The sequence below is a fragment of the Pteronotus mesoamericanus genome, unplaced genomic scaffold (assembly GCF_021234165.1).
Source record: "Pteronotus mesoamericanus isolate MK-2021 breed Mesoamerican mustached bat unplaced genomic scaffold, CSHL_Meso_final contig_130, whole genome shotgun sequence".
NCBI classification, from domain to species: Eukaryota; Metazoa; Chordata; class Mammalia; order Chiroptera; family Mormoopidae; genus Pteronotus; species Pteronotus mesoamericanus.
The window spans coordinates 1208614-1220903 of NW_026555060.1; the positions used below are offsets into that span (position 1 = coordinate 1208614).

Genomic DNA, 12290 nt, shown 5'->3' on the forward strand with positions numbered 1-12290 from the left:
ACATCTGATGAAGCCACAGTTTGTTATTTACTTTTCTTTGATCTCTCCACCAGCTAAATATATTTGTGTTTCTGTTTTCCTTGTGACTTTGCATTTGTACTATCTGGCGTTGGAATTTTGCTGAATAGGTGAGTTTGACTCTTAAAGGAGAGAAAGAAAGGAATGTGGATAGCCCAGTCCCAAGTAGGTTGTGACTGAAAAGAAGGAAATTCTAGGCTAGTTTTCTTTTAATTGGGATACAGTTTATATAAAGTCTGTAAACATTATATAAATTTTCTGCAAACGTTTAAAAGTATGTATCCATGCATTTAACCACCTCTCAGGAAAATACAGAATATGTTCAGTACTACAGAAGGCTCTCAGATATACCCTCCCTGATATTACCTACTCGTAAGAATGACCCCATTCTCATTTCTGTCACCATAAGTTAGTTTTATATGGACAACCTTTTTGCCCTTTTAGGTTGAAGCAATTGATAAATGATCTATCAATTATAATGCTTACCTCCTCCTTTGCTAATTTCATACCCAATTTCTTCTATTGACCAATTTCATTGGCCACTATCTCCTCCAGAATTTGTTAGATAATAATGGTGAGAGTGATGATCTTTGAGCTAACATATTTAAATGTGTGTAAAGTGATCAAAAAGGCTATCAAATATACTTCCCTAAAACCACTACAGAAAATATATTTTTAGAGATGAAATGATGTGACGTCAAAATGCTTCTTGAAAGGGTATCCTACATGTTTGAATCTTTCAGGTATTTGTTCAAATGAATCTTTTCAGTGATACCTTTCTTGACTATTTAAAATTTTATGTTTCTGTCACCTAGTCCTTCCTGGCCTCCTTCCCTGGCTTAATTTTTTCCAAAACATTTATCACAGTTTCCCAGGCTATGTATTTCACTTATTTAATTTTATAATGTACGTTTCCCTCTACTGGTAGCAATAGCGGAGAGGTTTTTTTTTGTTTTTGTTTTTTGCTTCACTACTATATCTCTAGCACCTAGAACAATGCCTGGCACATAATGCATGTTCAATAAATATTTTAAATATTTGGATAGATGAAGCTTCCTAAGAAAACCAGGAAAAGGTGTTATAAGAGAGATTTCCTTGCCTTCATTTAGATGTCAATATAGAATAAGAATTATTTACCTGAAGAACTAGGTGGGATTAAAATAAATTTTGTGACATCATCACATTTAAAATTCCTGTTACATCGTTTTTTCCTCCATAGTGATGAACAATAAATAAGAATCTTCAAATCCTAATGGGTCTGGGACGATAAGGAGAGGGTGCTGGTAACTGTAAAGAGAATAGGCTGAGATTTGATGCAGCAGGACTCCCATATAACTCCCTGACTGACATCCATTTTGAACAATGACCACAGAAGTGTTTCATTAGAAAGAGAATTCACCAGGAGTACTTGAGCTCCACAGCACAATCTTAATATTGCCCAAAACAGATATTCTTTTCTTTGTACCTAATTTACCATAAGAATTAAACACACTAAGTTCTTTCACTAAAGCAGGGAAAGACTTTGGCCTCTAAAGGAGATGATTTAGGCCCAGGATATAACTATTAAGAAAAAGGAAGGAAGAAAGGGGGGAGTGAAGAATGGAGGAAGGAAGATAGGGAAGGAGGGAAAAAGAAAAGTTATGGGATTCAAACACATTAGGTGACATTTTGTGCACTTTCTGTTGGAAAATTGTTCTGGCAGCTTCAGTGTGGGAAAATGAGTTGCTCAGCAGTGACTGCTAAAAGTACAGCAACTAGAAAGACAAGTTGCTGCATGCTGGCACATTTGCCTGGCCAGTGCTTGGTAATTGTTTCTTCTGAGTTCCAGTTCTGGTATAATGTTGATGCCTGTCTCGAATGCTTGTTCACCGTGGGATGACGATTAACCTGAACCTAAAGACATGTAACAAGGCTTAATTAAGGAGCAAAACTGGGCATCTCTCCCTCAGAGGCACTTTTCACAATTGTGCTATTATTAGCAACCTGATTAGGCTGAATTTAGACTAGCCTTCTATTTCACCTGATGGGAAAATAGGAGGTTACTGCATTTAGACTGAAGGTAATCACGAATGTCAGCCTGCTATTGTATTAACAACGTTTTCAGATAAAAATTGCAAGAGTCGCATGTTATGATCTTGAAGTGGATTTCAAAGCAGTCTGTTGTTCATCAGGCCTAGGCTCTTCCCTCCTTGGTATTGTGAGTTCTGTTAACATATTCCTTTCCTTCAAGACTGACTTCTTAGTTTGATGTAGTCCCATTTGTTTATTTTTTCTTTTGTTTCCCTTGCTTGGGGAGATACATCTGATAAAATATTACTACGAGCAATGTCTGAGATTTTGCTGCCTATGTTTTCTTCTAGGATTTTTATTGTTTTGGATCTGACATTTAAGTGTTTGATCCATTTTGAATTTATTCATGTGTGTGGTGTAAGAAAGTGGTCTAGTTTCATTTTTCTGCATGTATTTGTCCAGTTTTCCCAACACCATCTATTGAATAAGCTATTTTTAGCCCATGACAGGTGCTTGTTTCCTCTGTTGAATATTAATTGACTATGAAAGTGTGGGTTTATTTCTGCTCTCTTTATTCTGTTCCATTGATCTATGTGTGTTTGTTTTTAATAAAAAAATTTAATCTTTACTGTATTTTTTTCCATTACCATTTAGTCCCCTTATAATGTGTGTCTGTTTTTATGCCAGTACAATGCTCTTTTGATTACTATGGCCTTATAGGAGAGTTTCATATTAGGTAGTGTGATTTCTCCAGTTTTGTTTTTCTTTCTCAGGATTGCTGTTGCTATGAAGGGCCTTTCGTGGTTCTGTAAAAATTTTTGAAATATTTGTTCTATTCTGTGACATACATCATTGGAATCTTAATAGGAATTGCATTGAATCTATAGATTGCCTTGGGTAGTATGGACATTTTAATGATGTTAATTCTTCCTACCCATGAACACGGTATGTGCTTCTGCTTATTTGTATCTTCTGTTTCTTTCTTCGGTATCTTATAATTTTCTGAATACAGGTCTTTTACATCCTTAGTTAGATTTATTTCTAGGTATTTTATTCTTCCTGTAGCAACTATGAGTGGGATTATTTTCTTAATTTCCCTTTCTATCAGTTTCTTATTGACATATAAAAATGTAACTGATTTGTGGATGTTAATTGTGTATGCTGCTACTTTGCTAAATTCAATGATCAGTTCTAGTAGTTTCTTGGTGGAATCTTTGGGGTTTTCTATGTACATTATTATGTCACCTGCAAATAATGACATTTTTATTTCTTCCTTTCCAATTTGAATGCCTTTTATTTGTTCTCCTAGTCTGATTGCTGTGGCTAGGACTTCCAGTAATATGTTGAAACTAAAAAGTTTTTGCACAGCAAAGGAAATCATCAAGAAAATAAAAAGACAACCCACAGAATGAGGGAACATGTTTGCCAATACATCTGATAAGGGGGTTAATAACCAAATTTATGAAGTACTTACAAACATCAATACCAAAAAAAAAAACCCAATTAAAAAATGAGCAAAGGACCTGAAAAGACACTTCTCCAAAGGGAACATAACAGATGGCCAATAGACATATGAAAAGATGCTCGATGTCACTAATTATCAGAAAATTGCAAATTAAAACCACAATGAGATATCACCTCACACCTGCCAGAATGGCTATCATCAATAAATCAACAAACAACAAGTGTGTTGAGAATGTGGAGAAAGGGGAACTCTTTTGCACTGTTGGTAGGAATGCAGACTGGTACAGCCACTGTGGAAAGCAGTATGGAGATACTTCAAAAAATTAAAAATGGATCTGCCTTTTAACCCAGCGATCCCACTTCTGGGAATATATCCAAAGGAAACCAAAACGCTAATTCAAAAAAGACATAATTACCCCTGTGTTCATTGCAGCATTATTTACAATCGCCAAGATATAGAAGCAGCCCAAGTGTCCATCAGTAGATGAATGGATAAAGCAACTACAGGATATTTACACAATGGAATACCACTTGGCCATAAAGAATAAGAAAATTTTACCCTTTATGACAGTATAGTTGGACCTGGAGAACATTATGCTAAGCGAAATAAACCAGACAGAAAAAGACAAATACCATATGATTTCATTCTTATGTGGAATCTAATGAACAAACTGAACTAAGGAAAATGGAGACAGACTCATAGATGGAGAATATTATGACAACTAGTGAGGGGGGAAGTCTAGGGGGTGGAGAGATTGAGAGAAAAGGAAAAAGGACACGGACAACAGGGTGGTGATTGTTGGGGGGAGGGGGTATAAGGGGACTAAATAATGGTAATGGAGATATATGCAATACAGATTAAGTTTTTCAAAAAACTGACTTCTTTAGTGGTGTAAAGGAAATATAATCCCATCTTTTGTCCCTCATTTCAATCAGAGACAAGCTTATCTTATGTTCCACAAGGTACTTCATGATCTCCAACTTCACTTCTTACTATTTTGCTCCTTGTTCACTGCACAGCAGACTGGCCTCTGTGATTCCTTAAACATGCCAGGCACGCTCTAGTCCTGGGCACTTTGCCGCTGCTAGGTCTTCTGCCTGGGAGGCTTTTCCCCCATATTCCTTCCTGGCTCACTCCAGCCCCCTTCATCTCTGCTCAAACATCTTATTAAACAGGCTTTACCTGACTGCCCTGTCTGAAATAACATCCCCTTCCTCCTGCTTCTGTTTCCTACTATTCCCTTTACTCTGCTTTGTGTTTGTTTATTGTTTTTATCACCACCTGACAAATCATACATTTGTTTACAGCCTGTTTGTAGCCTTCATTAGAATGTAAATTCCATCATGGCAGGGACTTTTTTTGATTGCTGCTATGTTTTTAGTGCCTAGAATGGTATCTGGAAAATGAAGCAGATGCTTGATAAATACTGGTTGAGTGAATAACTGAAATTTCTTTATCCTTGTATTTTAATATACAGGTTTGTTTTTGTTTTCTGTAATATACTTAATTCTTCTGTAGCACATGGAAATGTCTTTGTCATTTAGCATTAATGGTTATTTTTGCAAAATATTTTATAAATATGAATTTTTTAGAAGTTAAACATAATAAGATATGTATGAAGTTTGTGTATAAACCCGGTTTATGAAAAATGATCCTGAACGTCTCAGAGTATATAATTTTAATTTCTATCTTTTTTTTTTCACCCATCACACGCTGTTAGGTAGACAAAGACCAAAATAAGATATATATGCTTTAGTATCTAGGCTAATGAATGAGTTATTTGCTGTATTTTATTTGTGTTTGTACTTTTTCTGAGTTAAAGAAGATCGGTGTTTTGGTTGAGAAAGTTTGGTTATAGTATACGTAGGAGAAAAAAGTAAACAAAAAAAATAAGCATTGTAACAGATAGTTTTATTATCTATTCTGCTTAATGATCCCTAAGTATTTGAAAGCAAGATTTGCTATGGATGATGCTCCTCTTATTTCCCCTATTGCACTCCCTTAGTTTCTTCCAACAAAAATAGACAATCAGGAGTTTTATGTACATTAACAGGCAAAAGAATTACTATCCTGTTAATATAGTTATAGTTAATGACTAAATATAGTCATTAACTATATTTAATGACTAAATTAACTATAAATAATGACTAAATATACATCATTTAGAAAAATCAGCACAATGTATTTATGTTAATCAAATGTGAGTCTCAGGATAACACATGTTCAGATAAAATGTATCTTCTTTTCATCCCATTATTTGGAAAGCCTTGATAAGAAAGATGAGTTCTTATGACATCTCATTAATGTTGTAACAAAACAGTGTTTTCTAGGACCTGCTGTACAGAGCCTGTTCTCCAGGGGTGGGAATCAAGGGAACCTACCACATACAGTTTTACTCTGCCCAATTTTCTCTTTATCCTTTTGTTTTACTACATAGGAGATGTCAGCAACTTTATATTCCAAATCATGGATTGTTTTCAAAATTTTGTCAATTATATTTAACTTCCAGGAGTACTTTCATGTTTTATGAATGTTTAATTTTTAAAAAAATTCTGAGATAGCTTGTATGTAATAATGTCTCTTATCTGAGTTTAATTTTTGGTTAATTTTTCTTCTGTACCCTGCATTGACTATTTACTCATAATTTGTTTTGGTTTTTTCTCCTGTTTATGTTTTAGCCTCTGACTTTCATGTTGGAGATTGTCTTTAAATGTCTGGTGACTCTTGATTGTCTACTCATATTAAAAAGTAGGTTACAGAGAAGATGATTAGAAGCACTGCAGGCTTGTATTTTGGTTGGTTTTACTGGGCAGTGATTGGACAGGCATGCGGCTATCTAGGGAAGTAAAAAAATGGCCAAACCCAGTAGTTTGTCCAGAGAATTCTTCAGCCTTTGGCAGGGACAACTAACTGTCAGCATTCTGGGAGCTGAATGGAGGAAAGAGTTCTGCGTTCCATAATTCAACGTGCATATTTTTATTTAATCTTCTTGCTTTCGATATGGACCCTTATTCCTGCCTGTATCTGAGACACAGCTGTTTTAATGTCTTAGGGAGTAAATCTGTCTTCAGCCAAGGAATTCCTGTTTCTATGGGTTGAGGAAGAATATCTCCAGATCTAACTTCCTAATAGACTTTTAACTAATCTTTCTGTTTCAGCCACAATGAGGGACAAAAACAAGATTAGTGGGGCATGTAGGGCTTCCCCATAAAGAAAAATAATACAAAATTAATTACTGGGCTTTGGCAGAGTCCTGTGTAAGGGAATAAAACTTGATTGATGTCACTTCTCACATTTACTTCCACATGTACTAAGTGTGCCTTCAATTTTGCAGTGCTCCGGGTGGTGAATTGAATGATTTCTGTGCAGTTACTTTAATCTCTGCCTAACTATGTCAGCTTCACTTGTCCATCCACTTTCTCCCTTTATGTTAACATTTCTTCATCTCCTATTATTATTATTTTTCAATGATCTCTGAATTTTTATTGGCCTCCTGCACCCCAAGGGACGCTCCACTTCTGTTGCCTTAACTCCTCAAAACTTTGGTGGTGTTGGCCTCAGACACCACTTTGCCAACTACAATCCCGTGGGAGGGGGTGGTTCTTTGGATGGTTGTCCAGGGAATCACCAAGACCGAAGTCCTCCCCTTCTTCCCTCAGGCAGCGGTAGGTGGTGCTCCCAACCTGCAGCTTGACCTGGATGTTCAGCAGGGCCTCGTGCTCCTGGGCCCAGTGCTGCCCTTCTGCCTGGGTCTGGGCCACCTCTGACTCCAGGTATAGCAAGGCCTTGTTGAGCTGTCCCATCTAAATGGCATAGTGTGTCTCCACCTCCCTCAGGCTGATCTCCAAACTGGCCTTCAGGTTTCTCACTGAGTTCAGGTTGATCTCCAAGAGCTGGACTGTACATCTCAGCTGTGTGGGTGTCATCTCAGCAGCTTCTACCTCAGCGGTCTGTGAGGTGACCACTGCAGTGCTTTCCTCATTCTGCTGGAACAAGTACTTTCGAGCTCCTCCCAGTTCTTCTGAGCCAGCTCTTCATACTGGGCCCATTTTTCCACTATGACCTTGCTGAGGTCCTGAGATTTGGGAGCATCCAATTTCATGGTCAACCCAGAGCTGGCAATCTGGTTTTGTCGACCATTTTCTTCTTCCTCATGGTTCTTCTTCACGAAGAGCAGCTCCTCCTTGAGAACCTTGATCTCTGTCTCCAGCTGCAGCCAAGTGATATTGGTGTCATCAGTGACCTTTCAGAGCCCATTGATGTCAGTCACTCTCCACAGACTGGCGCATGGCCAGCTCCGTCTCATACTTGACTCTGAAGTCATCAGCCGCAATTTGGGCATTGCCAATCTGCAGAATGATGCAGGCACTGTCCACAGAACTTGCAAAGATCTGAGTCCTCAGCTCCTCAATGGTCTTGAAATAGTGCCCCAGTCTCTGACCTGGGGTCCCTTCTTCTCCAAATGCTCTCTAGCCACTGATTATCAACCTCCAGGCTTCTCACCCTCTTCAGGTAAGAGGAGAGGTGGTCATTTGGGCATTGGATAGTCTCCATCTAGCTCTTGATGCCTCCTGTGCCTGCCAGACCACTGGCCATCCCCACAACCAGGCCCCCAGACCTCCAGCCACCCCACATGCTGGTGGAATGGGACACAGAGATCTGGGAGCCCAAGCCCCCTGCACCTGCATAGATGTGCTGCATCCAGTGGGAGGGTGATTGCATGGAGCCCAGGCTTCTGTAGTTTGTGGAGGTGCTGGAGTGGGTGCTGAAGCTCATGTTGGTCAGGGAGGAAGGCAAGAGGCAAAGCAGGTTCTAGCAGCAGTAAGCAGGTCTGTGACTCCAGTTACATGCTACTATTATTTTTTTTTTCTTGTGGATTTTTAGAAGGGAGCAAAAAAGAATGAGAGTGTTTAATCTATCCAATTTAGACAGAGCTTCTGTAAACTCATTTTAGAGTTGTAAGAAATCTCAGATATCATTTAGCTCAAAGGTTTTTAGACTGGATTTTAGGAAGTTTAGAACCTTCTTCTCCCCAAATTACATGCAAAATTTTCTATGGAAGTCTTGTGTTTGTTTTCCTGGGGAGAGAGTCTATATAGCTCTTATCAGATTCTCAAAAGTTAACATCCCTTGATAGTCACAGTTGAGGAAACTGTGATTAAGAGAGACCAAGATCAGACTTTGATTCTATGTGCCCGACAACAGAAAAGCCTTGATTCTTAGCAGGGAGGTCAAGTAAGGGAAGAATTTTTTAAGCTATGAGCTTTCTGACTGTAGTTTTCCTCAGCACACTCTAGGATATATAAATATGGACATGGGCAGAATCTTTGCTCTTTTCCCCTTCAAGGTCTTCTCCTTCATTTAATGATAATGGGTTGGCCAAAAAGTCCCTTATGTTCTTTACACACGATGACTCTAGTAGTGCTTAGTTATCTTTAACTTCATTTGAAACAATTTTGTTAGATTGTATTGTGACAGCTGTCATATCAGCATGCATTTTAAAAAACTTATCAAAATTGGTGGGTTTTTGTGCAGTCATTTTAATATTGAAGATGGAAGAAGGTACTCAATGTTTTTGGTGTATTATGCTTTATTATTTCAAGAAATGTAAAAGTGCAACTGAAATGCAAAAAAAGATTTGTGCAGTGTATGAAGAAGGCGCTGTGACTGATTGAATGTCAAACATGTCAAGAGTGTTTTGTGAAGTTTTTTGGTATTATTGAGATTTTGGCCAAATAATCCTTTGTTGTGGGACTGTCTTCTGCATTGGAAGATGTTTAGCAGCACCCCTGGCCTCTTCCCACTAGAAGCCAATAGCAGGAGATAGCCGACATACTCAAAATATCTAAATCAAGAGTTATTGGTGAAAATGAAAAAATGTATCTTTTATTTTATGGAAAAAACTAAATGGACTTTTTGGCGAAGCTAATAGTTTTGTTTTCCATTGTGGGGAAGAGTCATTTTCCTTGAGAAAATGATATCCGTGGTTGCAAATAAAGTAGAAGGATTTCAACTTGCAACTTCCCTGTGTTTATCACTCATTTGGCCATTCCACAAGGTCCGTGTCTCAGACCCCCTAAATTTGCAAGGCCTCCAGCAGTCTATCCTGAACAGCCTGCTGAACAATAACTCATCCTAAAGAAAGGAATAGAGGCAGTCTGGGGTTGGTGTAGTTGGGTAATTTGGGGGAAACTTGAGGGAGTCTTTATTTAACTCATTTTTATAAAATTGTTGACACTATTACAGATGTCCTCCCTTTGCCCCCTGATTACCTACCCCCACCCAGCCCCTGCCCCACTCCTTCCCCTTCACCACGCTATTGTCAGTGTCCATGGGCTCTGCATATATGTTCTTTGGTTAATCTCTTCAACTTCTTTTTTCCTCCACAACCCCTCTTCACTCTGAGATCTGCCAGTCTGTTCTGTGTATCCATGCCTCCAGTTCTGTTTGGTTTGTCAGTTTATTTTCTTCATTAGATTCCACATATTAAGTGAGATCACATGGTATTTGTCTTTCTCTGACTGGCTTATTTCACTTAGCATAATAATCTCCAGGCCAATCTATACTATTGAAAAGGATAACAATTTAAGACTGAAGGCATTAAAAGTTTTTCCCAGTGGGGTGGGGGGAGGTAGAAGAAGGTATAGGGGAGCTAAATTGTGATGTACACTTGAGAACTATAAAATTTTATTAACCAATGTCACCCAATAAATTCAATAAATAAAATAAAATAAAAAGTTATTCCCTACTTTGGAGGAAGGTACTGCTTGTTTTTGACAGCTTCAGGGTATTTCTGTGGTAAAGGAGAGTATCTTGGCCGTCACTTTAGGGAGCCAGGAAAATAAGAAAATGGTGTCTGTTGTTTGGTACCCGGGATGATGCTGTAATCACCATTGCTGGTGAGATGCCTCTTAGGGAGGGAGGGGGCTTTGGGAGTCTTACAGTTGCTGGGCATTCGTATTGCAAGCCTCTTATTGGGTTGAGGAAGGGGAAACATGAACACATGCAATGTATAAAGACACCTACGGCTGTGGAAGGGGCATGTCCTTTTGTGTTTTGGATTTCAGGTATTCTATTTCTGTAGTCAGAATGATCTCCAACTATCATCAGATCCTCAAGTCCTTTGATGATGGGATTTGAATTCTGCCAACAGGAAGTGCTGTGGTTTGCTTATGGATCATTTTCCCCAGAGCCAGGCTGCCAACTAGTCATCATATGTCACTATGTGGAGACGGACTCCTCTGTGGGAGAAGTCTTTATTGAAAGCAGTAAGGAGGTATGAAGTGTGAGGATTCTGGGGCTGTGTCCCCCACAACCTAGAAATGCTGATGAGCAGTTCTTTTGCCTCTATTATATGCTTCCAATAACAGCCCTCTTTTGGGGGTTAATATACCGATCAGCCCTTTGGAGAGGGGAGTGGCCTCCCCAGTGGGAGAAGTCTGGCTGATCCCGTGGTTTCTGACAGCAGGCCCGGAAGGAGTTTGTTGCCAGGAGTCGAAGGTAATTGTTACCTTGGCAGTGCAGTGCAGCATGCATACATCTCTCCTGGTCCCCATGTGATCCTTTGCTGTGACACTGTGCGTTCATACCTGTGCAAGACTCAGGAAGGTGGAGACAGCCTACCTGCGTCCCACAAGTGCTCTTCAGGAGGCTGGACAGGGCCCTCTGGGGTCTGTCCACACTCTTAGAAGTCGACTGATGGGACACCTTAAGCAAGAACAGAATGCTGAGGAAAGACAGCATGATTTCTGATATGGGCAAAGGGCTGGGTAAGTAAAGGTACCTGAACTTTCAACAAACCAATCATCTAAAATGCTTCTCAACATTGGGCCCACAGAAGAAGATGACTATCTTCCCTTTCCGAGTGACCATATATGTTGCCGGACAAGTTTCAGCATCTCATCTGAATTATCCCAGATGTTTCATCCCAACCCTCTGCCTTTCTCATTACATTATTTGTTCTTTCTTCATATGTTCAAATGAGGCTTTGTAAACTGAGGATTCCTTGTGTGATGAGCTTCTAAGTGTTCAGGAATGAGTTGGGGGCATTTTTAGATTTGAGGCCAACTCCGGGGTCACTGTTGCTCAGCTCCTCCTCATTTCACTTGAATTTATGTATGTAGCCATCCCTGCTGGAAGCATGCCACCACCTGTCCTCTTAAACCATCAGGCTTCAGACTAAAATATTAGCTATCACACAAAGTTCAGCTGGAAACAGTCTCCAAGATCACATGTTTCTCATTGTTTACAATGGACGAGATTGTCATTGGGACATATTCATAAGTGAATATATTTGATTATTTGCAGTTTCTTTCTCCCTCCTGCCCTTTTTCTCTTTCCTTCTTTTCTTAACCAAAAATCCTCTTAGCAGATTCCATTATCTTAGAGGGATGCAAAAACATTGGGAAGAATGATCTAATTCAAATGCATTTTATTTCATTAGTTTTCTTTTTTCCTCTGAAGCACAAATCTTTCATAAACATACTGTCTTTCTCAGCAGTCAAGTTACAGTGACTCGAACATCTCAGGCTTTCCCACCCTGGGAGCCCAGAACATTCACATCTCAGTTGCTCTGCACTCTACCTACCTAAGACAGTTCTTGTGCAGTTCCCTTCCTCCACATAGTTGTGGAAATTCCCCCTCAAGATGCTTTTAATTTATCCATGCAGAGTCCGGGCTAGAGTTCACTACTGGGCCTTCCAAGACTGGGTAGCCGCAGCTGCCAGAACTGGAACTCTGCTGTTGATACTGCAGTCTCGCTGCAGGTCCCAGCAGAAGGCTTGGTGCTGCTGCCTCA

General features: G+C 39.3%; 1 pseudogene; it reads right to left on the reverse strand.

Moving 5' to 3' along the window:
* Window positions 1–7019: 7019 nt before the first annotated feature.
* On the reverse strand, window positions 7020–8269 carry LOC129087456 (keratin, type I cytoskeletal 18-like; annotated as a pseudogene).
* Window positions 8270–12290: the final 4021 nt, after the last annotated feature.